Source organism: Manis pentadactyla, chromosome 11 (assembly GCF_030020395.1).
Source record: "Manis pentadactyla isolate mManPen7 chromosome 11, mManPen7.hap1, whole genome shotgun sequence".
Classification (NCBI taxonomy): domain Eukaryota; kingdom Metazoa; phylum Chordata; class Mammalia; order Pholidota; family Manidae; genus Manis; species Manis pentadactyla.
Genome location: NC_080029.1, coordinates 80,428,279 through 80,454,494, shown reverse-complemented (window position 1 = coordinate 80,454,494; position 26,216 = coordinate 80,428,279). Strand labels below are relative to the sequence as shown.

Sequence of the window (26,216 nt, the reverse complement as noted above, 5' to 3'; positions counted from 1 at the left end):
TGCCCTTGTCTAGCTTGGATTAACACATAGTCTACAGGCACAGACCTGATCATGTACATTTGCTCTCTTACAACACTAAACTATGTTTTCTACCTTTATCTTGTATCTACCTACCACTTCAGCATTTTATTAAAAATAATAATAATAAAGAGAGAAATGTGGTATCCACATATAAATCAAGTATAAAAACCAAATGAGTATTCATATTTGAACTGACTGTTTATAGTTCATAATGCATGAGCAAAACCGAAAGTTTCTGTGATGACTGCCCTTGTACTGTTCACTATGTAACTTATTCATTATGTAAGAATTTGTTCTCCATGTAAGAACTTGTTTGTTATGCCTCAGAAGATTGGAAACTGATGAAAATTAGGCTTGGGGTGGATTAATGATTGTGCATTGAGCATTGACTCCCCTATACAGAATTTTATTGTTGTTAGCAAGCATTTGATCAATAAATATGAGAGATGCCCTCACAAAAAAAAAAAAAAGACAGACTTCCAATGGTAAAATAAATAAGTAACTGGGATGTAATGTATAGCATAAGGAATATAGTCAAGATATTGTAACAGCTTGGTAGGGTGATAGCTGGAACCTAGAATTATGTATATAAATGTTTTATCACTGTGTTGTACACCTGAAACTAATGTAATGTAATACTGTGCATCAACTACCCTTCAATAAAAAATATCTACCAAAAAAAAAAAAACTCAGTCAAATTCAGTTATGAAGACAACCACTAAGACCTGTGTGGCAACTATATGAGCTTTTTCATCAATAAAAGAAACAGCAGAATAACTTGTGGGCATTCATCAGTATGATATTTTTGAAATGTAGTCATACTATCTGCCTCTTACATTAATAATAATATTATACTTTTTTCTCTTTGCCAATGTCTATTATGTACTATTTGTGCCTAAGTACAAATTAAATACTCTTATGTTAAAGGCACTCTGTTTTCCATTTCTAGTGAAAATCCAAGGCTCACTAGCTCCATAGTTGGCTGTCTCCAGAGAAGATGACATTCATGCTTTCTCACATAGTGTGTAACAACCACAGCTAAGAAAATTATACAATTATTCAGGGAAATTCCTAAGAAATCTCTTTTTAAAAATCTTACTACACAATCAAAACAGATCAAGGGAGAATCTTTATCTTACAGGGCAAAAAGAAAAAAAATACAAACATAAACAAAAAAACACATTCTCTTATAGCTGGAGAAATGCTGGACCTGCCCTACATTGCCACCTGGTAAGATATGATTGTTACAGGAAACAAACAGATGAACTACCAGGTTCCATTCAAAAAATGTACATAGCCTCATGGGCAATAAGATTATATAAATAGTCTTTCCACTTAATGTCAAATGTCATACCCAAGAGTAGGCTTCTAAGGAAACAAGACAGAAAAGTTAAGCTTTGATTCAGTAACAATAAACTGGAAAAAGGGCAGGAGCAAGAGGGAGGGAAGCAAGATATTCCATGTCAATAGAAAATGCCTTGAATGGAGACAAATGTATCAGAGGTAAGTGTAAAAATGAAAACACTTCAAACATAGAAAGCAGCAATCGAAGCAATCTAGAACACCACACACAGAAATCTAAACACGCAAATCAACTTTACGACATTTTTGGAAAAATTGGCCAACTCTCATTCCATCAACAGTCCAGCCACTCAGAGCAGTGGCTCTCCCTAAGGTCAGGTGCCCCAAATGGCATATCTACTTCTCACATTCACAAGAGAGGGCATTAAAATTTTTAACCAGGAAAATCTGGGTGCCAAAGTGCAGGGCTCTTCCCATGCTCTGGAGCTGAAACCACCAGCTGGAGAGAGAGAGAAAGCATTTCCTACACACCAAACGTGTGGTCATATCATATGCATTGTGCAGGAACGAGAGAGGCCCTTTGAGTCATCGCTTTGCAATACCATAAACAAGCACAAAGAGGAATATTTGCCCTGCCCCTTCACTGTTCCTCAGTGAGACACCACCTTTTCCAATGTGAGACTTAAGTAGTGCTTCATTTGGTATGACTATCAATGTTATTAATTATAATAAATTAGTTTTACAGAATGCTTTAAAACAAATTTCACATACATTGATTTGCATGTACAATACTCTATACATGGTATGTAGATGAGGTTAGCAAATAGAGGTGAAGTGACATATTCAAAATTACAACTTTTCCATTCCTTATACGTAAATCCTGCTCCTGACCTAGTTTAGAGATTACACCAAACCATGCTTCTTTTTAATTTTTTGCATCTTATCAAAATGAAATCATACACTTTGGGAACAGGTTGTGAGGATCAGTTTTGTTGTTTAAACAGAAACCTCATTCTGTATTTCTTTATGCAAAAACATGGTAAGGACATTTGGTGGAAGAGCCAGCAAACCCCACTAGAGTGCAACAGCTGATGTCATCGCCACGCCCTCCAAACTCATGAATGTGTCCAGCAGAGAAACCACCCACACCGTCAGCCACTTTTTCCTCATGGGCTTTCCCTCCGGCCCCGAAGCGCAGCTCCTCTACTTCGGGCTCTTCTCTGTGGCCTACATCCTGACCCTGATGGGGAACGTGGCCATTGCCTGTGCTGTGCGGTGGGACCGATGCCTTCACACCCCAATGTACATCCTCTTGGGGAATTTCTCTCTCCTGGAAATATGTCACCACCACCGTCCCCAACATGTTGGCCAACTTCCCGTCCACAAGCAAGTCCATCTCCTTTGTGAGCTGTTTTGTGCAGTTCTACTTCTCTTTCGGGTGTGACGAGGGCTTCTTCCTTTGCATCATGGCCTTTGACAGGTACCTAGCCGTGTGCCGCCCTCTGCATTACCCGCGCATCACGACCAGACAGCTGTGCACAGCTCTTGTCGTCTTTGAATGGTCGTGTGGGTTCACCCTCTTCCTAACACCGGTTGTCCTCATTTCTCAGCTGCCCTACTGTGGCCCAAACACCATCAACCATTTCGTGTGTGATCCTGTCCCACTGATGATGCTGTCGTGTTCTGATGACACCGCTTCACAGTTCATTTACTCGACCTTCAATTCTGTTTTCATGATCGGCCCCCTTCTCTTTATCCTTTGCTCCTACACTCTGGTGATTCTGGCTGTACTACGGATGTCCTCAGCAGTGGGCAAACGCAAGGCTTTCTCCACTTGTGCTTCTCATCTGGCTGTGGTGATCCTGTTTTTTGGCTCTGTTATGGTGATATATGTTAGTCCGAGATCAGGACACCCAGTAGAAATGCAAAAAATTGTGACCATATTTTATTCTGTAATAACACCCCTCTGCAACCCCCTAATTTACAGCCTCAGGAACAAGGAGATGAAGGCAGCCCTCAACAAAGTCTTTGGGACTGAAATACCTGTGCATAAAACATAAATCTGAAGTCATAGTGAACTAAATCCCATCACAACCTATCTTAGTAAGATATAAGAGAATTCAGTAATTTTGGTTTGGAACTATTATAATAAAGCCCATTATTATCTTAAATATCACTCACTATATGATGAGTTCATCTTACTTAGGAAATAAAATTGTCTTAAGAAATTGAAATATATAATATGAAACTGAGTTTCTCAAAAGTATAAATCTGTTTTGTGTTTCATAATTAAAGTAATATATATGGATATAATTTAGGTCGTAAACTTGTTCTAACACTGTAAACAAATTCTCCTCCACTGGTAGTTACTGACTAAGAGAAAGGATTTCTGTATAAATCCAACTTTACAGGCATGATCTTATCACTCTACCTCCAAAGACTGATACGTTTTTACTCATAATATCTTAAAGAAACAAACTAACAGCCATAGCTGGTCAGAGAGCATTCAAAATAAAAATTAGGAATTTAGGGGCTATTGTTTATCTCAAATATGGTTAAAAATAGAGGCCATATGTAAAGGGCCAGGCATTAGTTAGGACTCATTCCCTCTGCTGCACATCTAGTGTCAACTGATGGGCTTTAGGACCGTATTGTCAGAATTTGTGCCCTGTAACATATTTAAGTATTATCCGAAATGTCTCTAAAGCTCTTCTCTTCTTTAAAAGATATGTTTAAAATATATAAATTAAAATCACAATTGCTGTTTTGATTGTGCATTTCATTTTAACCATTGGCTTTCTATTCTTTTGAGGATGACTCTTTAAAATCTAAGTAAAGGCAATAGGGAAATAAAATGCAATTTACAGAGCTACATTTACAACTTTCAGAAAGTCATCTGTTCCACAAAATGAAATGCAACTGTAATCTGACTTCTTTAAGGAAAGAACCAAGGATTTAAGAGGCAGGATTTCTGGAAGTTCCATAACAAAAGAGAAGTGTTCTGTGTTGTATGTCACAAAAGCAAAGTGAATTGAATGGCTAAACAACTGCCTGGACAAATTATTGTCATTAGCAAAAAATCTTCGTTAAGAACTTCACTCAAAATATCTTTAATGAAAGTGTAAGATACTGATGTTTTCCTGATTATTTTAATTACAATTTCCCTGTAGATGTTTATGGTTTATTCATTCCATAGACATCTATCTTTCTTAGCAGACTAGGAAAAGAAATCAAAATGTGTGGTAATTAATAAAATATGCTGTGACTGTTTCTAAAGGTGTGTGGTTTCTATACTTGTAACCAAGTTTGAGGTAATAATTAACTAGACTCTTTATATCTAAGACTTTCCATGTCCCAGGAAGATTTTCACCCCATATTTCAGGTTGCTTTCACTTAGTGGAGTAAAATACATCTTATTTAGTAACTTTTGATTAATTCAGCTTTATAAACTAACAAAATAGTGATAACAAAATGTGAACTTCAAATTTTTAAAATTTATTTTGAGATGATTTATAAGAATACCAACAAAAGCCTATCCTACTCAATAATGACTTCTTGTCTTCATTATTGTCCTCACACTTCCCTTAACCACTATCAGTTACGTTCTTTTCTAACCATATAATAAATTCTTACCTCCTCACATACAGATAGCCTTGCAAACTCATTTATTTCAATAATATACACTACTATTTGAGCATTTATCTGCTGTTAATCACTGAGATAAATCACATATAAACTATTTCCAAATTTTTCAACGTGTTTTTCTAGGAATAATCCATGTGAAGTTAATAGGAGAGGGGGGAAAAGTCTTCTCAATTTAAAAAAAAGTCCCTTATTTAAAAAGGGCAAGTAATGGATTACACCAAATTAAGGTAATTCATGAAGTCTTCAAGAACATCATAAGCAGTATGAGTCTTCAAAATAGACACAGGAGGATGGAGCTTTATCCAATTTTGACAGGATAACTTTCTTTTCCACCAAATCACTACATGGGACTATTATTCCACAGAATATGTTTTAAGGACAGCTACTTCATTTATTACTTACAACAACCCTCTGGAGCAGGTTATTATTGATGCCATGTTAAATTGGAAAACTAGCAGTTTTAGTGAGGTTCAGCAGTTCCCCTAATGTCACACAACTAGTAAACGATAATGAGACCAGGAGGGTTACTGTAGCAGGTGCTTTTAGGGAACTGCTATTTTCAGCTACAACTGTATTGAACAGTTCCATGTGGATTTTAACTCCTACTGCCCCAGAAGTACCACATGTCTTTCAAATTTCTACCTCAGATATTCTTAGAAGCCATCAGGGCCCCCACAGCCTATGTGTATAAGTGCAGCCTTGAAGTGTTACAGGGTAACTCAGAACTCAGAATGAATGCATCAAACATTCATTTTTGGGGACACATTCCCTATGTACTTCAGAAGCCCCAGAATCCAGCCTCTTACAGTGGCTTTTCCTCCTCCTCCACTTACTTTCCCTGCTCTTTCTAAGATCACCTCTCATATGTAACATGTACATCCAAGTCCTTGATTTAGGCTCTGCTTTCAAGAGAGCCCATATAAATACAACTGGTAATTTAAGAGGCCCTAGAAATCAAACCCTCAGTATGAGAACCTAGAAAGATGGCAGCAAAGATCCAGTGCAGGAAATAAGACAGATGGTGATAACTCCTAGTATTGAAAAGCAGTGCATCTACTCAGACTTTCACGTATGATAAACTGGGAGGAGGTAAAGTTGAAGAGAAAGCATTGTCTATGCAATGGCTTTAGCCCTTGAATGGAAAGAGATAATAATTATGAGCTGTGGAGTTGGGTGACTTTTTATTTCCTTGACATATTTCTATTTTAAGAAAGAATGACAAACTGGGCCAACCAGTTATTAAGTCAGGGCACATTTCCTCTAAAATAATGGATAAGTTGTTATATTTTGCAACCCTTGCTACTAAGAAAGAGGCACAGAACTCGGTGGAACTCCTGTTGTTTGGGAGGTAGGTAAAACCAAATTTATTGAATACTGCTCTGAATCATTGATCAAGTGATTGACTTGGAAGACTGCTGATTTTGAGTAGAGCCCAGAGAAAAAAGAAACTTCTACAATAGATTCAGGCTGCTGTGCATCCCTGCTGCTCAGGCTATAAAGATGTGAATATGATGTGATAAGCAGCATTAGATTTGTAGAGCATGGCCCTAGAGTCCTAGAACAAGATCATGTTTTTATTGCATCGAACTAATTGTTGGCAAAGGAAATCTTACTTCCACTGGGGGAAAAGCCTGAACATCTTTCCATGGGAAATCAAGTGGCTATGCAAAGAGAGCTTACAATCATGAGCTGGATATTGTCATATTCACCAAATCATAAATTCAGTCAAGAAGAGCAGCAATTCATAATGCACTGTAAATGGTTCATTAGTGGATGAGTCCAGGCAGGTTCAGAAACCGACCTGCAGTGCCATCAGTATGGTTCCATTCACTGAGAAGAGCAGCAAGTCTATGGCATTAATTACCTTTCTCTATGGGGAAGTGATGATTTATCCTTTCTGAAACTGCCACTTAACCTAGAGACAGGCTGATCTTCCCTTTTATTAACTATACACATTTGCTATTCACAAATAAAGATGTCAACGAAATTTTTCAATTCTACATCTTACATGTTATATAATCTCAAGGTATTGATATTCTCCTAAGCATTAAGTCTAAGTATAAACCGTGAAGGTAAAGAGTGATAAATATGACTACATAAAAAATAAATTTGATTGCTTTAAGCAATTGCTATACATATATTGAACAGACAAATGCCAAAAATGGTAAAAGCAAATCTTTATAAAATATAAATATATAAATATACAAAAATCCTCATAAAATATATAAATTCCTTTAAATAAAAAAATGAACATATGAATAGAAAAATGAGTTACATACATAAATAGGAAGAAAAAAGAAATAAAGGAAACAAAAGAAAGGCCAAACAACCAATAAAGTATTCTTTTAAAATCAACCTAATTACAAATGAAATAAATACACATTAAAATAATGAGACATTACTTTCAAATATTCATAATGGTAATTTTTAGAATTATAACAGCCTGTGTGTGTGTATGTGTGTGTGATTGTATTTCAGATGTGAGGAAAATGAGCATTCTTACAACCTGTTGGTTGAAATATAAGGACAATACTTTTGGAGAGCAACCTAGCAATAAAAACAAAAGCTTTAAAACAAAAGCTTTAAAATTATATATATATATATATATATATATATATATATATATATATATATATATATATATCATTTTAATCAGCTAATCCACTTACAGTAATTCACTGAAAAGGGACATCTTCACAGAATTATTTGTAGTAGAAAAAATTGCAAGCAATCTAAATGTCAAACAGGAGAGAATTGCTTGAACAAAATATGCTGTACTCATAAAATGCAATGTTATATTCCCATTAGTGATTAGGTAGACCTATATTTACTAATATGGAAAAAGTCTCACTCTAGTTTGTATATTTTAAAAATATGTTCCAAAGCAACATGTCTGGTATGATACTATTTTTTAACATAAAAATAAATTGAAAGATAAAGAACTAATGCTAATATTATGCCATTTTGGGTTTTTTTTAGGTTTTCTATAATGATACATAGTCTGAATTGCATGATTTAAAGAGTATTTTTAAATGTATTAGCATTTTGGGAGAATCCTAGAGGGGAAGAAATCACAAAATAGTGCTCTAAAGACATTGTGAGTATAGATAGGACATTGGAGGAAGTGAGAGGAGTTATGGGTATAACTGAGGCATTTTCAGCACTAACTAAGGTTTCTCTGAGCCACTACTGGGGGCCTGCCTCCAGCCTATTGAAATTCTATTTCTGCCCAACTTCTTCTGAGTCAAGAATTCACTACTCAGACCTGAGTACAACAGTCATATCGAAAATGAATGTTAAGAAAGGGGAACCCTCCTACACTGCTGGAGGGAATGTAAATTAGTTCAACCATTGTGGTGAGCAATATGGAGGTTCCTCAAAAAACTAAAAATAAGAATACCATTTGATCCAGGAATTCAACTCCTAGTAATTTACCCAAAGAAAACAATATCACAGATTCAAAAAGACATATGCACCCCTATGTTTATCACAGCACTATTTACAATAGCCAAGATATGGAAGCAACCTAAGTGTCCATCAATAGATAAATGGATAAAGATGATGTGGTACATATACACAATGGAATATTATTCAGTCATAAGAAGAAAACAAATCCTACCATTTGCAACAACATGGATGGAACTAGAGGGTATTAGGCTCAGTGAAATAAGCCAGGCAGAGAAAGACAAATGCCATATTATTTCACTTATATATAGAATCTAAAAACAAAATGCATAAAACAGCAGTAGACTCATAGACACTGCAGAGTGATTGGTGATTACCATGGGGAGGGATTGCGGGAGTGCGGAGTGTGAGAGGTATAAAGGGGAACAAAAATATCAATCTAAATTTAAGTTGGTCAAGGGAATGGAAGGAGATAATCATTGATTATAGTCAATGATTCTGTAACATCTTTGTATGTTGGCAGAGAGTAACTGTGTAACTTTTGAACTACTGTGTTGTGTACTTGAAACCAATATAATATTGTATATCAACTGCACTTCAATAAAAAATATACTTATAAATAAAATTTTTTAAATTAAAAAAAATAAAATATGAAAAAAACAGGTGAATGTAAGACTCAAAATCCCAGAAAATTCTCAAAATTTAATTAAATTCTCTTTAATTTGGAAAGTCATTATTAAATGTATAGGGCATGTTTGGAGAGAACAAAAGAGGCACCATGGTAAAAATAAGCACTATCTATAGCAGCTCCAAAAGTTTGGATATTACTAATCTAAAGTCAGTTATGAAATGACCAAATATGTATATTTGGCTACTTTTCTCTCTTCCATGCCAATTCCACAGAGTTCAGAGCAACCCTAAGAGCCTTTACATGTGGCCTACAGAGGCTGTTCAATAGGACCTGGTATCTTGGACCACACTGCCCAAAGCAGACCTTAGATCAACAAAGCCCTTGGGGTTTGGCTGCTGTACCTTCCACGTGATGGAAAGAGGGCTTGAGAAGGTCAGATTTACCCACAGGGCACCACTTCCTGCCAATGACTTTCCAGTTCAGTGTTGATTTCTTCCTAGAATTTGAATCCAGAAACCTGATCAGGACTTGGTTTCCTATGGGTACTCCAAATTTAAGCAAAGACTTCCAGGCCCAAAGGACATTTTTCCTTCAGCATTAAAACATCCAGGTGACTTACACTGAGCATTGTCCTGGGATACCCAAATTGGAGTGATTCAAGCACTCCATGAGTTATATTGTATGAGCTCAAATACCCACTGACAAGTTGAGCAGGACAAGAGAGGCACTGAGCAAAGTGGGATGTCACAGAGCCTAGTTGTCATGGCACCAGTTCTAGGAAGAAAGCACAGAGAATCAGAGAATGGAAAGAAAAAAGAGGAAAACTGGTAGGATAACAGTAATGAAAAGTAAGAGACCCTAGTTAATGCTGCAAATGCCTCAGTTATACCCACAATTCTCACTTCCTCTACTGTTCTATCTATATTCACAATCTTCAGAGCCCTGTTTCGTGATTCCTTCTACTCTAGGATTCACATAAATGCGAATGAATCCAAATGCTAATGCATTGAAAATGGTTGAAACTTACATTTGAGGAATTTATCTGAAGCTAAAACATCTAGAAAAATTCAAGTTTTTTCAAAATATCTGTCTCTTGGGGCAGGTGACATCAAAAAGGACTAGTTTCTGAGGTACTTCTGAAATTAAAAAGGGAAAGAACTGATTTGGAAGGTTACATACTTAAGAGACAGCAATATAAATATTATTCATAATAAAATATTTTTAACAAATTGTACTGAAGAGGTTAGAGAGCCATCATCAATGGGGCAAAGAATCAATAGTTTTTCATAAGGAAATAATTGGAGGAGGAGGTTAAAAAGGAATCTCGAAGTGCAATATGAAATCATTAGTGACTCTAGGACTTCCAGAAACATCGGTGGTGCTTCCAAAATGGTGGACTAGAGCATTAAATTACTAGCACCAGGAGAAGAGACAGGAAATAGTGGCAACAAAGGACCTCACTAATGCTACTCAGAAATATCTGCTGCCAAGTTACTTTCTGCAGGATGAACACTGAGCAGAGTGAGAGGGACACTTCAGTCTTGCTGCCTTTGTCAGCTTGGATTAGAGACATTCTGGCTGGTTCCTGACACATCATCTCTCTGTGCTAAAGGCCCAATGCTTAGAGAGAAAAGGAGGAGCCTAACACGAGTTCCAGAGAGTCTAACAGAGGATAACATCTGAAACAGGTCTGATCCCACCTTCCTGTGGACTGTGCCCAGGAGTTCAGATGTACCCCCTGTCAGTGTAGGATTACCACATATCTAATGAAGCAGCGAAGAATAAAAAGGTGTTAAAGGTTTGACCTTACACATATTTTTGCTAGAACTTTAGCCAGAGTGGCTCATTACCTCTAAAGCTCCTTGTGGACAATGATCATTTTAAATAAATATTTGTTCACAATGGGTAATCATTCTTCAGTGAAGTTTGTTGTACCAAAATAAACAGGAAGTTCAGCCATAGAAACCAGCTTCTGAACAATCTTATCAACTGCAATGTTTGGAGTGAAAATATTTAAAGAAAAAGCCCAAAGAATGTTAACAGAAGTTTTCCAGAGGGACCAAAAGACTTAACAAAGAACAAGAAAGAATAAACGGTAGGTTCAAAGGCACATTAGATGTATGTAATTTTTCACTTCAAGCATCCTTTTCATGAAAAGAAAATATGCTGTTGAATGACAGCCAAATATAAACTCTTTCCCTCTGTGGGCTTCTGTTTAATCACATTAAAATGGTAAGACTGTCTTCAAAAGAATTTTATGAGTTTTATATATCAGATAATGCATCTGAAATCTACTGGCACATAGCAGATATAAAAGACTATCGTCTAACATGACGTAAAGCTGGATATATCTATTGGATGGGGGAAGATAATTTAAAAATATAAGAAGATAAAGAATTCTTGGGGTTGAGGGTGTAAGGGGAGGCTCTGAATGTTAAATGAGACCCCAAGTTTCTTTATATCCATGAAGTCTGAAAGTCACTGGACAGTCCCAGTGGGCATCAGTCCCTGCTGCTAGGAGGCTGTGGAGGGAGTAGAAACCAACTTTTAATAGCACCATACTAAGTGATAAAGATGTACACAGAGGTTTTTAGTGGATGATTGGGCAGATATGCAGGATTGGAGAATTTATTAAAGTGAACTTTAAATGTCCTTTGAAGAAGCACATCAGAGAGAAGGGTTGCTCCAGGAGCCTGGAAGCAACTGCTAACACTGAGTGTGAGGCTGGTTTTTAAAATCCAGAACCAGGCTGGAGGTGTCAGATGGGCAGCAAACCAGAGGGACCATTTCTAGATGACAGTGTCTCCAACGGTTTCAGGAAGACCTTTCACCTTGAGCTCATCACTGAAAGTAAAATACACTTGGGGATTGAGTGATGCATTGTGATTGTCCCTGCTGCTCTGGAGGGGTGGCCTCCAGAAAAGAATGCATAATAAAATGGAGAGTTTCCTGACACTCTATTCATCTTTGTGGAACAGCTCCAGAGAATCCTTAATGAAGCTCAAACTGTGGCAGAGGGTCACCAGAAAACCAAACTCCTGCACACCCAGGATCTCTAAGAGGGCACAGGTGGGATCCCCTCAGCCACCTGCTGCAGTGTCCACTGGGTGTAATGTGGCTATAAAAAGAGGGCTGTGAATTTTCCTTTCCATTTTTATCGATAAATGTGTTTTATATTATCAAGAACACTATATAGTATATAATATAATATAATTAATATAATTAATATAATTAATATAATATAATTAATATAATATAATAAAATATAATATAATATATAATTTTTAAAAAGTCTTCATTCCTCCTTGCAGGACATCTCAAAGATCTATCCAGGATATGTTTGTTTTAAAAATCACATCAGGAAAATCTGAGTTGACACTTCTCTGTTTGCATTATAGTTCAGCCAAAATATATGACAGAAGCCAGTGGGCTTCATATCACTTGAGAGGAGAAAAAACATTTGTTAAGTAATAGGTATTTATTTTCATTAAGTCTAATTAAGATTTAAGAACTCTTATATTTTCAGTGAAAGGAAAAATTAACATGCAGTCCCAGGTAGAATCCACAGACAGGACACCAGGCAGGGAGAGAAGGAACCTCAGTGTATGGAACTTAGACCAGTGAGGCGGGAGCAGAGGGAATATCAGAGGCCACCAAGTCTGCTCCTGAGCTGGGAAAGGAATGACGAGCATTCAGAACAGTGGCAAGTTGAATTACAGATAAGAATTTGAAAGAAAACCTGCTGCTTCTTTCTCTTTCCCTTTGCAGACATTTTCTTTTCTCTTCAAATTCTGAAAAACAGCTCATTCAGGATCCACCGTCAAAACATCAAAGGCTTATTCTCAAGGGCCCTATTCTTACTTTTTGAGAATTTTGAGGTGAGTTTACCCTGATTCTAACCAAGAGTGAAAAGGTTATTTAAATACAGCAATCCTGAAATGCACCTTCCTTCCACTCTGTTCTTTCCTTATCACGTTTCTTTGCCCTGTTTACATGCTATCTTCCCCACCATAGTCAGTTCAACTGTGTAAGTAAAATTATGTATAAAGTGAAAGTAATTTTTAAAAATTAAAAATAAAGAGTTGTGGGGGCTCTTACTACATGCACTTAAATTAAATCTCAAATATAGAAGACTTAGGTTGTCTAGTTTTGGCTTAAAGCACCATATCATCCCTTACAATCACTGAATTTCCTGTCCGAAGCTTCCTCCAGGGAGCCCACAACCTTGGAATTATGGTTTACAGTTTCCTATTTCAACTCACCAGCCTGTTTGTAGGCCATGTTTGGTCTTTCTGAAGGAACATAAAACTCTTTTTCATAGTTGGTCTTCCTTTGGTATTTGATGCAAACTGCTAGCCTGGAAGATAACCTGCCTCATCATCATAGGTGATATACCTGAGGTAAACTACAGAGAAAGACTGTGAGAAATATGTAAATAATCTTGTCCTATATTATAAAGCCTCAGTTCCTAACTCAGCTTTCCTGAGGTTAATCCTCCATATTCACAAGTGGTAACTGGATATAAGCAAGTTGCATGTGAACAAAGTGAATCAGATACAGTAAGGAAAAACAGCTAATACACACATAGCTGACAGCTATGCATAAAAAATGGGTGGACAACATACTCAGAGGGACAATAAAATTCAACATACTCAGAGGGACAATAAAATTCAGTGCTACATTTAGAAATGTGAAGGTGTTTTGGGTTTTTATTTCTAAGGCTCCAGAACTGGAAAGAAGAGGGGAGTAAAATTTAATGGGATAATGAATGTTAAGGGACTGTCACAATAAATATTATTACATGACAGTAGTTGTTGATACACTTATGATCTTAGAAGTCAAATGTTTTTTAAAGAAAGTGGCCAAAAATGAGTTCATGTCATAAAAAAGAATTAGGACACAGGGCAGGTTAAAGAGGGATGGAGGATACAAGCTAGAGATTTCCAGCTTGGGTTACTAGCCTTGTTAAAGTCCTTCTTCAGTATAAATAGGAATCTGGCTCAAAGGAGGGAAAGCTGTAACACATGCACCATATACTTTTGTAGCCATCTGAGCTGACAGAAAAGTAGGGTCCACAAAAGCAAGGTTTATAGAAAAAGTTCTGGACTGAATATCCAAACATTTTGTTTTAGACCTGCTTTTCCCACCAAAAGACAAGGTGACCTTGGATTGATCTAACCTCCCTGGTTTCAGTTTCTGTGATATGAGGAAATTGAGCTTGATAATCTCTCGAGATCCTTCTGACACTAACATTCAGTGCTGGTGTAATCCTCTCATAGTTTTAGAATTAAATACATGCTTTTGTTTCCTTTTTTATTGTGTTTTTACATAAGCTAATTCATCACCATGCAGTAACAAGATAATGAGGCATCTGAGCTGAGACAGCTCTTCTCCATCTGCCTTTTGCTATTTTTCTATTTGAGAGCCAGGATCTCCTAGCAAGAAAATGATGCTAACTATGACCCTTTTTCTCTATCAAACTAGCTCTTGCTCAGCAAGTAGAAGTTAAATACAACCTATAAGAAGCTAATAAGCACTTGATAGAATGGAATTTATGGTAGCATCTTCAGCATCCTGCTTCATTCAACAGAGCTATCTAGGACAGATCTCCTGAAGATACTGTGTATTTGACAATATAGTAAGAAAGATGCTCTTTTTGTACTGACCTAATTCAATTTCAGATTAAATTTTTATTTTTCTTGCAATTTTCCCAAATATTATAAAAATTTTCTTTGCAACAAGAAACAACTTAGGTGTGTAAATGCATGAGTGTGTATATTTTGAAACTATACATTGAAGAATAATTCATTTAAATGCAAATGGAAAAAATAATTTGGACTCTATGTTACATGATATTAGTGAAATTTATACTCTGAAAAATGGTATAGCAGGGGCGTGAGAACATATAGGAACATGTGGAGCCAGGTTCTCCCAGGACCCTGATCTTGTTGGGCTAAGCCAGACCCTTGGGAAACAAATTATTTAATTTAGAACCCATATTGTGTCTTTTTGGGAAAGGGTGTTAAAGGAATATATAGGAGTCATAAGAAATAAAAATAACTTTTCAAGAAGGAGAAAATGGCTAAAATAATAGTTTTTACTGCTCATTACATAGATTAGATTAGAAGAATGAGTAGCCCAGGAGCCAGTAACATCTCTGGGTCTGTGAGTGAGCTCCCCCTCCTGGGCTTCCCCTGCCGCAGCCCTATCTAGAGCCTCCTCTTTGTGCTCTTCTCCCTCCTCTACCTTCTGGCCCTCCTGGGGAACACATCTGTCATCTGTGCTGTGTGGTCAAGCCAGAAACTCCACGTACCCGTGCACATCCTCCTGTCCAACTTCTCTTTCCTAGAGATCTGCTCTGTCAGTTCTGATGTGCTCAATATGTTGGCCAACATCACCTCCCAGACCAAAAGCATCTCCTACACTGGCTGCCTGCTCCAGTTCTACTTCTCATGTGTGGTGCTGAAGGCTACCTTCAGTCTGCAATGTCCTTTACTAGGTTCCTTGCCATCTGCCAACTTCTGCATTATCCCACCACCATGAATCACCATCTATGTGCCCTATTAGTAGTTGCTGCTGGGCAGGTGGCTTTCCATCCATACTGATGTCTGAGGTTCGTATGTCCTGGGATCCCTTCTGTGGCCCTAGCATCACTGACCATTTTTTCTGTGACCTGGGACCATTGCTGACACTGTCCTGTGCCCCAGTTCCCAAACTCATTCTCATTGTGTAAGCTCTCTAATCTTCATCACCTTCCTCTACATTCTTGGGTCACATACCTTAGTTTTGTATGCCATCATGTCCCAGCTGACTCAGGCAGGAACAAAGCTTTTTCCACGTGTGCCTCTCATTCCTTGGTGGTTTCCCTATTCTATAGCTCAGCCATGGTAATGTGAATCCAGGGCTCCAGGGGCCATCTTGGAACACAGAAATTTGTGACCTTGTTTTATTCTATGGCAACTCTATTTTTTAATCCTCTGATCTATAGCCTCCAGAATAAAGATAGGAAAGATGCACTGAAGAAAGTCCTGGGAGCACCATCAAAAGAAATTCCTAAAAATACAGAAAAACAATATAAAATTTTATGTCACTATTCTCCCAGAAATATAATTTTTTTCTCATAAAAAAAACGATTTTCTGGGCATGTCTGGGTGTTTTATTCCTTACTCTCATAGAACTGTGATTCATTAAACACAAAGAGCCCTCATCCTATCTTAAGAGCAAATACCCACAGTCCTAAAGATCTCCTGTAAGAAAGTTCTGTACAGTTTTCACCAATGTATCATTTCTCTGTTTTAAAGGTTTTTTTAAGTTCTAAAAATAACATACTCATGTTGGTATGTACAAAACTAAGACTCAAGCCTCTTACGTGTATCTTGGCTTTAATCTTAATACTATTTTGTTTCAGATTTATCAAAAATTTTGTCCTTTCCAATTACATGTTTTTCTATAATGAGATACACCATCTACTCACTGTGCTCACAAAAATTCAATTACTTTATTTATAAGACTGTATCTGACAGAACTCAAAAATGCCATGAATTTAGAAAATAAATATTATGATAAGCTGTAGTGGGCATGGAAATTTTCAAGGGGAGACTGACTGGTGCCTAAAAATGGGCAACTAATGAGTAGGATAATTTTAAACTCAGATTCTAAAACTAAGATTGTACTGCATTAACTAGGGAATGTGAGTCAAATAGTACTAATGAAACATGTTTTTACTGAAAGTAGAAATAAAGTATGAGAAATTTGGGCACAGCTGATTGCATGGGACTTTTGCAAGCATGATCTTGTTTAACTGCTGATCCTTTCTTTCTAGGATGGCACCTCTCATGGGTGGCTGCTCAGAATGATGGTCTTCAGGCTTTTCTGAAGTTCTTTCACACTGTATTGTTCCCTTCTTGGGGGAAACTTGGTTTTTGTCCTTGTTCTCAAGTGTCATATCTCCTCCAACTCATCAGGCATTAAGATGATTATGACAGGATAAAGATTTGCCACCCTTTTTACAAATAGTCTTGTTTATTGCTATTCCTGTTGTTTTCTACACATTCCACCGGTCTGGAGACTACATTATTCTATATTTGACTTCAACATTTTAGGGCTCATTTCTTGTTTTGAGCTCTTGTGCTGTGTTTAAGATTGGGTTTCCTTTTTGGTGACCTATGTAATGGCTGCTCTTAGATGTCCTATTACTGCTAAGAAATTGCTCTTTCTTTGATCACAATCTACAGAAATAAATCTTAAATTATACCCACAACATATGCATATCTAACTGAAACAGAAATTTCTTAGAGCAATACCACCCTTATCACAAATGATGCATTTTTCTTCTCTTCCCTTCTCTTCTCTCTGCTTCTCTTCTCTTTTCTCCCACTCTATTCCATTTGTAAGGACACACCAAGCCCCAAGATGAACGACTGGCAGGGTGATGTCATTTCCTCTTAGCAGGCTGACACAATCTTTGGTCTCCATGATTCAACTGACTCCTTTCTAATTATCAGGGTGGGAGAAATATTTATATATTCCTTGGGAGAAGATGGTTAAATTCATTAGCGATGCCCATTTAGCTGACAGTGTTCACAGAAAACTAGGACCCAAACAGCTTTTTCTCTTTGGTCTTTTCTCTTCCAACCTGTTTTCCTCAACTTTGAACCCATAGGTGCACTTTTATAATCAAACATTATTTGCTCAATATTTTCCTGATCATTAGAACACATTATTATTAAGTTCAGTTGTACCAATTGTTTACAAAAATACCATTATAATTTTTAAAAATTGAGTTCAAGTGAGAATAAACAGTTCTCAGTCCTATTTGCCTCTAGTAAGATTTACGAATGTGACAGCTTCTTGAAATTTTGCATGTTTTCCATCTTCAACTTTTTCATATTTTTCAAAGGTCCGTTTTCCCAGTTGTTTGAGTTTCATTATGTCTAAGGTGACTAGAGAAATTAGATTCTTCTGTGGCAGGGATTGTTATTGTCCACCCAAAGTGCATCCCCTTTTCCTTAGTAAAAGAATCCTGATTGTTCATAGTCTCATGAGTCCAGGTAAAAGCACTTGCTTCTTCAGCCTTCCTTGCAGCTAGGTTTGTCATGTGACATAGTTCTGACCAACGAGCACCAAACTTGAGAGTTTCTGGGAAGGCTTTTGCTTCATGTTCTTCCAGCCTGGAACAGGGAAATACCTGAATGTTGAGCAGCCACCTTGTAACCACGAAATAACAAATATGAAGATAAGGATCTACAAGCTAAATGTTACAGATCCAGCACAGAGCAATGGCTAAGGATAGACTACTAGCAAATTTATGGTTATGTGAGGAGAACATTAAGTCCATAAATATATATATAGTTTGTTAGTTGTAGTTGTTTCAGTTATAGTTGTTTTTTAGAGCAGTTGTTTTAGATTCACAGAAATTTCCCATATGCCCTCTGACTCCACACATGCATAGGCTCCCCCATATCAACATCCTGCACCAAAGTGGTACATTTGTTATAATTAATGAAATTACATTTACACATAATCATCTCTCAGAGTCTATAGTTTACATTAGGGTTCACTCTTGGTGTTGTACATTCTATGGGTTTGAATAAATTAATAATGACATATATCCATTTAAAAAAAGAAAGAGTGAATGAAAAATAAATAATAATTTAGGATTTGTGTCCAAAATCTGTGTAAGTAGAGAATAAGTAAGTGCAGGGAGTGATAGAAAGGAGGTTTAAGAAGTTGATTTTGGAATTTGACATGGGTGATATCAGGGACAGAGAGATTATGAAATTATTATGCCTTCACAGGTATGGAATGCTAGAACATGGACAAAAATGATAAGTAAAGATGACAAAGGATCACAGGGATAATCCCACAGAATTTAACAATATTAGGGTGGGTATGAGATGGTGAAGAATTATAAATGTTAAGATTGTAAATTCAGGTTATAGATCAGTGGAGCCATTAGCAAATAAGGATGGCTAGAGTTAATTTTACAAGATTAGCAAATTTAAGATTCAACCTCTGAACTTGAAGTAGAGCTCCAATTAAAAATATCCGATAAGAGGTTATAAATGTTTGACTAGGATTTGGAAGTAAACCTCGTGATGTTGTTATCCCAGAACAAAGTTTTAGCCCAAGGTTTCCTCATGAAGTGCAATACTATAAATCAAACTACTACTCTAGAATATAAGAAATTAGAAGGTTATAAATTACCTCTGAGGAACACTTATCCAGAATTTTACAGAGAAAATAACTGCACCTTAGGCCCAGTTGGTAATGATTTCACAAATTCTATAGCTCTTTGGTTTATACTGAGTCTTAACTAACCCTCATGTGTCTGTCTACAGAAACTTGAGACCTAACTCCTAAGTGATGGCATCAGCAATGAGTGGGGAGTCAGTCAAGTCAATATAACCTCACTTGGTACCCTTGTTGATAAGCAAAACTATACATGGAATTATGGAATATGTAAAAGTAATGCTTTAAAATTGTCCCTGTTGTTGAGGGTTTTTTAAAAGTCTGGTTATCTGAATGATTGTTGGTTAACTATTTATGTGTCTGCAGTACATTTAACATTTGCTAAGCTGTAAAAAAGAGCTCGCTTTGGTGAAGGCAGAACTTGAGGATGTGGAAATACATCAAGCAGTATGTAATAAAAACCAGAAGAGAAACTAGGAACTCAAAAATATATGAAAATCTTATTGTTGGATTTCAAAATAAGGAAGTCTACCTAAGGTACAAGCATAACTGGAATATAACAGTAATAGGTACCTAAGACTTAAAACATGAGTCTAATGAATTTTTAAAAGTCATCCTCCCAATATATGAAAATAAAGCAAAGAGGGAAAAAGCATGATCTCACTTGTCTCATTATCTTCCATCCTCCTAAGCATTAATGAGGCATTATATTAAATTTGACTTCTGAATCCTTTAGAGATTTCCCACAATAACACATTCAAAATTTTCTTTAGTGCCTCTTTCATATCTTTGTTCTGGAAACTGTAAATCAGGGGATTAAAGAATGGGGTTGCCAAAGCATAGAACAAGGTCACAAACTTTTGCATCCCAGGATAATCTCCAGAACCTGGGCTAACATACATCACTCACTGAGCCATAGAGCAAAGACACCACAGCAAGGTGGAAGGCACAAGCACAGAAGGCCCTGTTCCTCTCTGAGCCTGGGGGCACCTGTAGCACCACACTTAGGACACAGAAGCAAGTGCCAAGGATGTGCAGGGAGGTGAGAAAGAAGAGAAAGCTAATAATGCCACAGATCAAAGCAATTCTAGATCTTGGAGCACAGGACAGTGCCAGAAAAGGTGCCAGAATACAGAGAAAATGTTCAGTGGTGGTTAGACTACAGAAGGACCCCTGAGATATTAGAGTCAGAGGAGACAGTAACCAGAGAAAGCCCCCTGCCCAGCAGAAGAGCACTAAGCAAGTGCACAGGCAATGGGCCATTATGGTGGGAGAGTGCAAAGATCTACAAATGGCAAGAAATCAGTGAAAAGACATCACTGACAGAAATAAGACCTCAGGAGCATACACAGAAAAGAGGAAGGAGAACTGGGCAGGCAGCCAGCATAGGAAATGCTACTGGTCTTAGGAGAGGGTGTTGGCCAACATCTTGGGCAGATCAGAACTGACATAGCAGGTATCTCTCCAGGAAGGAGGAGTTGGCCTGGAGGATGTACATGGGTGTGTGGAGTTTCCGGTTTGACCACACAGCACAGATGGTGGACATTCCCCAGGAGGGCCAGAAGGTAGAGGAGGGAGAAGGACAAAGAGGAGGATCTGGATATCCCTGTGGCAGGGGAAGCCCAGGAGGGTGAGCTTACTCACAGACCCAGAGAAATCAGTAGTCTCCAAAGTCCTTGTTAGTGTGACCTGTTGAAATGACAGAGGCAGGAAGAAACACAGAAACACACTATTTTTATTCTTCCTGAAGAGCTATGTGTTTATTTTCCTCAATGTGGGTTTACGATATTATTCCCTTTGGAGGGGTGACTTGTTCTTTTCTCTTTGTCTCATTTCCTCCTCATTTATGCAAAAACATTTATTCCATACTCATTATTGCCAGGCACTGTTCTAGAGCCAGGGAAATGATGATGAATAACAATGCAGAGGCCCTGTTCTTTTGGACCTTATATCAAATATCTCTCATTCAAAGCAATTTCAGACAACAAATTGGTGGCTCCAGAATTTCTGTAGGGAGGGAGTTTAGGAGCTTAAAACTGATTGGAAGAGATCTAAAGAGATTTACCTTAGAAACTCATTTGCAGAGCCAGGAAACTTTTTACTTAGATGGTATGTTAATTTGTGGCATGTTCATGGAGAGCTGGTACAGAACAAGGAGTGGATGACAGCACCCATCCACCTGCACTGCCGGTGCTGCCACTGAACCAGAAACAGAATATGACAAATCAAGGTGAAAGTTTTTTTGTCATGTGGAACAGGATTATATTCAGTTAGAAAAAATGAGAAGAGGCTTTTGAGAAACGAATGGATCTTAGCAAAAGACAGAATTTTCCAAGGATAATGACGGAGGCAGAACAATAATAGCATATTACAATAATGTGGAAAGATTTGCATACAAGACATGTTAAGAGAAGAGTCCAAATGAGTGGAAGTTGGAGTACTTGTAAAGGAATAGTGGGATATAAGGCACAAAGATGAGGCCATGTGGCACAGCACTCACTGCTAGTCTGACCAGTTCAGACTTAATTTACTAGTCAACAGAAAACAAGTGGACTTGGTCTAGAAGAGTAAAATGACAGAAGGTTTATGGAAGCTGCATTTGCAAGACAATTTGCCTGATTGTTACAGAGTAATGAAATTATATGGAAATTATCAGAAAACTATTTCAATAGTCCAGGGGAAAAGCATGAAGGGCTTAACCCAGGGTGGGTAATGTATAGTCAAAAAGATACCAAGGCTGGATTCAAGAGATGTGCATTGGTAGGAACCTAATCTCCAGGTCTTTAAAATCAGCAGAGGTAATTAAATGCTGCTCATAGAGCAGAGGAGAAAGACACAGGGAAGACAGAGCTCACTTTCTCTTTGCCACAGTAATACTCACTAGCTCTCTTCTGATTGTCCTCTCACCTCTGAGGCCTCATGGGAGAAAACCCCTTCCAGCACAAAGGACCCATGCTAAGGGCCTTCTGTTACCCCAGATCAACAAACCGACAGTAACACTCCTGTCCTTGTCTTTGGGTATCTCTCTCATCAAGATCCCACTTGATTCTCCAGTCCTCTATTTTCTTTTAACTCTTTTGAATCTGAGTATTATATTCCATTAAGTAGATTAGCTTCTACTTACAAAGTATTCTCCTACAAGCCACACACAGTGGGTGTTGATTTGTTATGCTATCATCTGTGTGAAGGAGAACAGTAAACAAGAGAATCATCTAAATTATTGCCAAAGAATTGAAAAATATTCCCCTTTTCCTGTTGGCTAAGAATACAGTGCTTTGAAAGATGACCTGCAAAGACAAAATGATAATTGGACAAAAAACATTTCCTTAATCTCACATCTTATAAATTGTATAATAGGAACAGTGTTTGTAAAGGAAAATAATCATGAAAATGTATGCCTTTTCATATCAATATATAAAATGAAATGGACATTGAGACATAGGAAAGAGGTTACTGTTCCATATGCCCATACCCACTCATCCTAATACATCCCAGGAGCCTAGGGTATCATGTCCTTAGTAAAACACCTTTTAATTCCTTTCTCAGGAAGTTTCCTTCAAGGTTTTACTCAGAGAATAGAACGTGCCATAGATCTCTCCATTCCCCATTACTTATCCCTTCTGACTGAAGACTTTCTCTAGTGACTGCAACCCCAAGAGAAATGTGTGCACCCTGCCAACTTGAATATGTTTCATCTTCAGTGATTATCATAATGGAGATGAAAACTACATGAATGTGTACACAATCACATGTATACCCACACACACATGCACATGAATGTACATGTACACATATTCTAGATGAACACAGTATTTTTCCCTTCAGAGTTGCATCTTCTGATGTTAAAAAATTACTTCTTCACTAACAAAGTTTTTAGACATGAGGTGTATCCACTAAATTCAGAATGAACCTACTCTCAGACATCCACAAAACTATCTACATTCTTTACAAACTCCTTCTCTCTCTCCACATATAAATCAGACAGGATAGATGTTGGTCAGCCAAGAAGTTAAGACATTAATTGTGTGACAGAAACAAATCCATTTCCCCTTCCCTAAGTAAGGTTACATTTTTTCTAAGCCTTCACATTTCTAGGTGTGAAATGTGACACAGTTCTAGTCAATAGATTGTAATTAAAACTAATGTGCAACACTTCAGGCCTTACTTATGCATGGTCTTTGATGATCTTTCTGTTGTAATTAAGCATGTTGACCTAGGAAGCCAAATTTTAAAGATGATGAAGCCAAAGATAGAAAAAGATTAAGTTCCAGAACATCACTTGAAGAACAATCACCTGTCTAATCAGGACTATCCCTTAGTATTTTAAGTAGGTAGTAAATAAATACCTTTCATATGTGACCCACTGAAAAAAAGTTGTTAGGAGAACAATAGTGTGACTCACTGAATCAAATATTTACATTTTAATAAATGTATAAACCAAACAATCTGTGGGTGACTATATCAAAATGTATATACCTGTGGCTTATTCCCTTCAACTTTCTACCAAAATAGCAGAGAGAATTGAGGGAACAATGTTTATGGAAGCTAGAGTCTGAGAAATGAAAATTTTGAGTCATACAGTGCATTTAAAATTTTGATCACCATGGCCACATTTCCCTCCAAAGAGGTGTCAGAGCTTTCATCACTACTGTTACCTTTCTCTCCATCCTAAGCACCAAGCATAGCTTTTAATACTGTACTGCTGGCCTAGTTCTTCAAACTGGACCTTATAAATGAATATATTTAATGCCTCCATTATGATGAAGTATGTCAGTGTCAATTGAGAGGACATGGAAAATATTCTTAAGTTTAAGAATCTCTTTTCATCCAACATGACCCAGTATCTACCCTTCAAACATACAATCTCCATTCTCAAGTACACAAAGCTAATGACCACACTAAGTAAAGACCTGGGGAACCACATTAACTACCCACAAGCTATTATAGAGCCAACCTAGCTTTCCTTTTGTTCAAATATGTACATATAAGGGACATGTCATTCTTCAGAACTCACTAGATCTGTCACTAAACCAGGGTGTTACCCTTGGAATTCACACACATCTTACAAATCACACATTTGTTGGAGAATTTTTATATTCTAATTTCTCAAGATGGGCTCCATATTCTGGCACACAGCTTTTTTACCTTTAAACTATGCACTGAGTAGTTTTCTCTGGCTCATAAGTGCTCTGTGACATCCAACACAAACATTGTCATACATTCTGTGTTCAGTAGTTAACAGCCCATGGAAATATGCTACAGAGGGCTTGAAGTAATGTAAGGGACTTATTATTGTGGTGTTGTTGTTATTTAAATTGTTCTCAAATGCCAAGTATGTAGTAGAAGCCCCTGGGACTATTCCACTATTTAGAGTCTAAGGTGAAAGGCCCAGGATTTCCATCTGGGCACTTTTCAATTAGAATTGGAATGTCTTAACTGAATACCTAACTGACTGAAATATCAAGCTACTAAACTTAAATTCTGACAATGTTATTGGAATACAGAAATTTCCAGCCTTGATTCTGTAAGACTGAGGTGTTGGCAGTATTTTCAAGGGGAATTGTAAACTTCTCAAAAGATTGAAGCAATAAGAATAATTTGAATTCATCCCCTATAGCTAATTGGATAGCTCACAACACATTTGATGAGAAAAGGAGCTATATTGTGGCTTTGAACAGCACAGAATCTATACTTACAGACATCAAATTTTCAAAAATACAAATCTTATCATGTCACTTCCTTGCTTTCAATCATTAAATATTTCCTTCTTGCCTATAGGACCAAGTTCAACCTCTTTAGTATATCTAAATTCCTGAACCTCTAAGTTCATCTCCTTTCAGGATGCCAACATTCACTCTACACTCATACACTAAGGCAATTCTATATGCTACTCCTTCTGCTTGTAACATAATCACTCACTCTCCCTTCTTCTCCTCTATAAAACCACCAACTTGTCATTCAAGACTAGGCTGATATATTGACCTCTCTGTAAACCCTTCTCTGACACATCCCACCTATGCCCCTTCAAACTTACACTCTTAGTCCTTCTCTGTGCTCCTCTGGTCCCCTGGTATTTCCCCTTTACCATTTTTTTAGCTGGAATGTTAACACATCTGTGCCCCCATAAGTGAAGAGTTCCTTGTATCATGATACCAAGTATATTGCTTAGAACATTATTTGAACTTAAGAAGCTTTTGCAGGCCCCAGAGTTTCATGCATGAGACTGCACATCCTCTAACCTCACTACCATCAGCAAGACTGAAGAGGGATTGCAGAGCTCTGCCATCTCCTAGTACCCCAGTATCCTTCTCTGTCTTCTCCATTAACATTTCTATAACTATTTGCTGTGGAGAGCATCAGTATAAATTCCATTGTGCTCTTTTTCCCAAAATGGCCCTGAACAATGGAGTCCACTGGTAACTAAAAGAGGGTCCTCCTTTCTCTATTACTGCTTCCAAGCAGTAACAGAGAAATCCCTCCCTCTTCTTTAAGAGCCATGTTTTTGAAGCTGAATCTCCCTTTGAGGGAGAGGACAAAGGGGAAGGGAGAGAGAATAAAGAAAACACATAAGCCACTTATCTAAGGTTATTTGGAAAACTTCTAACTTCCTAACCCTAATTCACCCCACTCCCTCCCACTCTCACACAAAGGAGAACATAAGAAGCTGTAGAGCTACACTGTCTGATGTGGTAAGCACCAGCTACATGTGGCTACCGAGCACTTGAAGTGTGGCTGGTTCAAATTAAAAGTGCTGTAAGTATAATATTCAGCTCAGTTTGAAAGACTTAGTATGAAAAAAATGAATGCAAAATAACAAGTTAATTTTATATTGATTACATATTGAAATAATATTTTTATACACTGGGCTAATTGTTACAAAAATAGATTTCACTGTTTCTTTTTAATTCTTTATGTGGTACCTAGAAAATTTTGCATTGTATATGTTGCTTGCATGTGTGACCATATTCTGTTGGAGGACAGCTCTGCCATAGCCTTTCTGTCCTTAGAACAGAGGTTGGGG

At 37.3% G+C, this 26,216-nt stretch overlaps 3 pseudogenes; 2 read left to right on the top strand and 1 right to left on the bottom strand.

The window, feature by feature from the left end:
- Window positions 1-2,440: 2,440 nt before the first annotated feature.
- LOC130679667 (olfactory receptor 11H6-like) lies at window positions 2,441-3,383 on the top strand (annotated as a pseudogene).
- An 11,750-nt stretch (window positions 3,384-15,133) lies between these two features.
- Window positions 15,134-16,128, top strand: LOC130679666 (olfactory receptor 11G2-like; annotated as a pseudogene).
- Window positions 16,129-19,905: 3,777 nt separating this feature from the next.
- LOC118909886 (olfactory receptor 11G2-like) lies at window positions 19,906-25,524 on the bottom strand (annotated as a pseudogene).
- Between the last annotated feature and the right edge of the window lie 692 nt (window positions 25,525-26,216).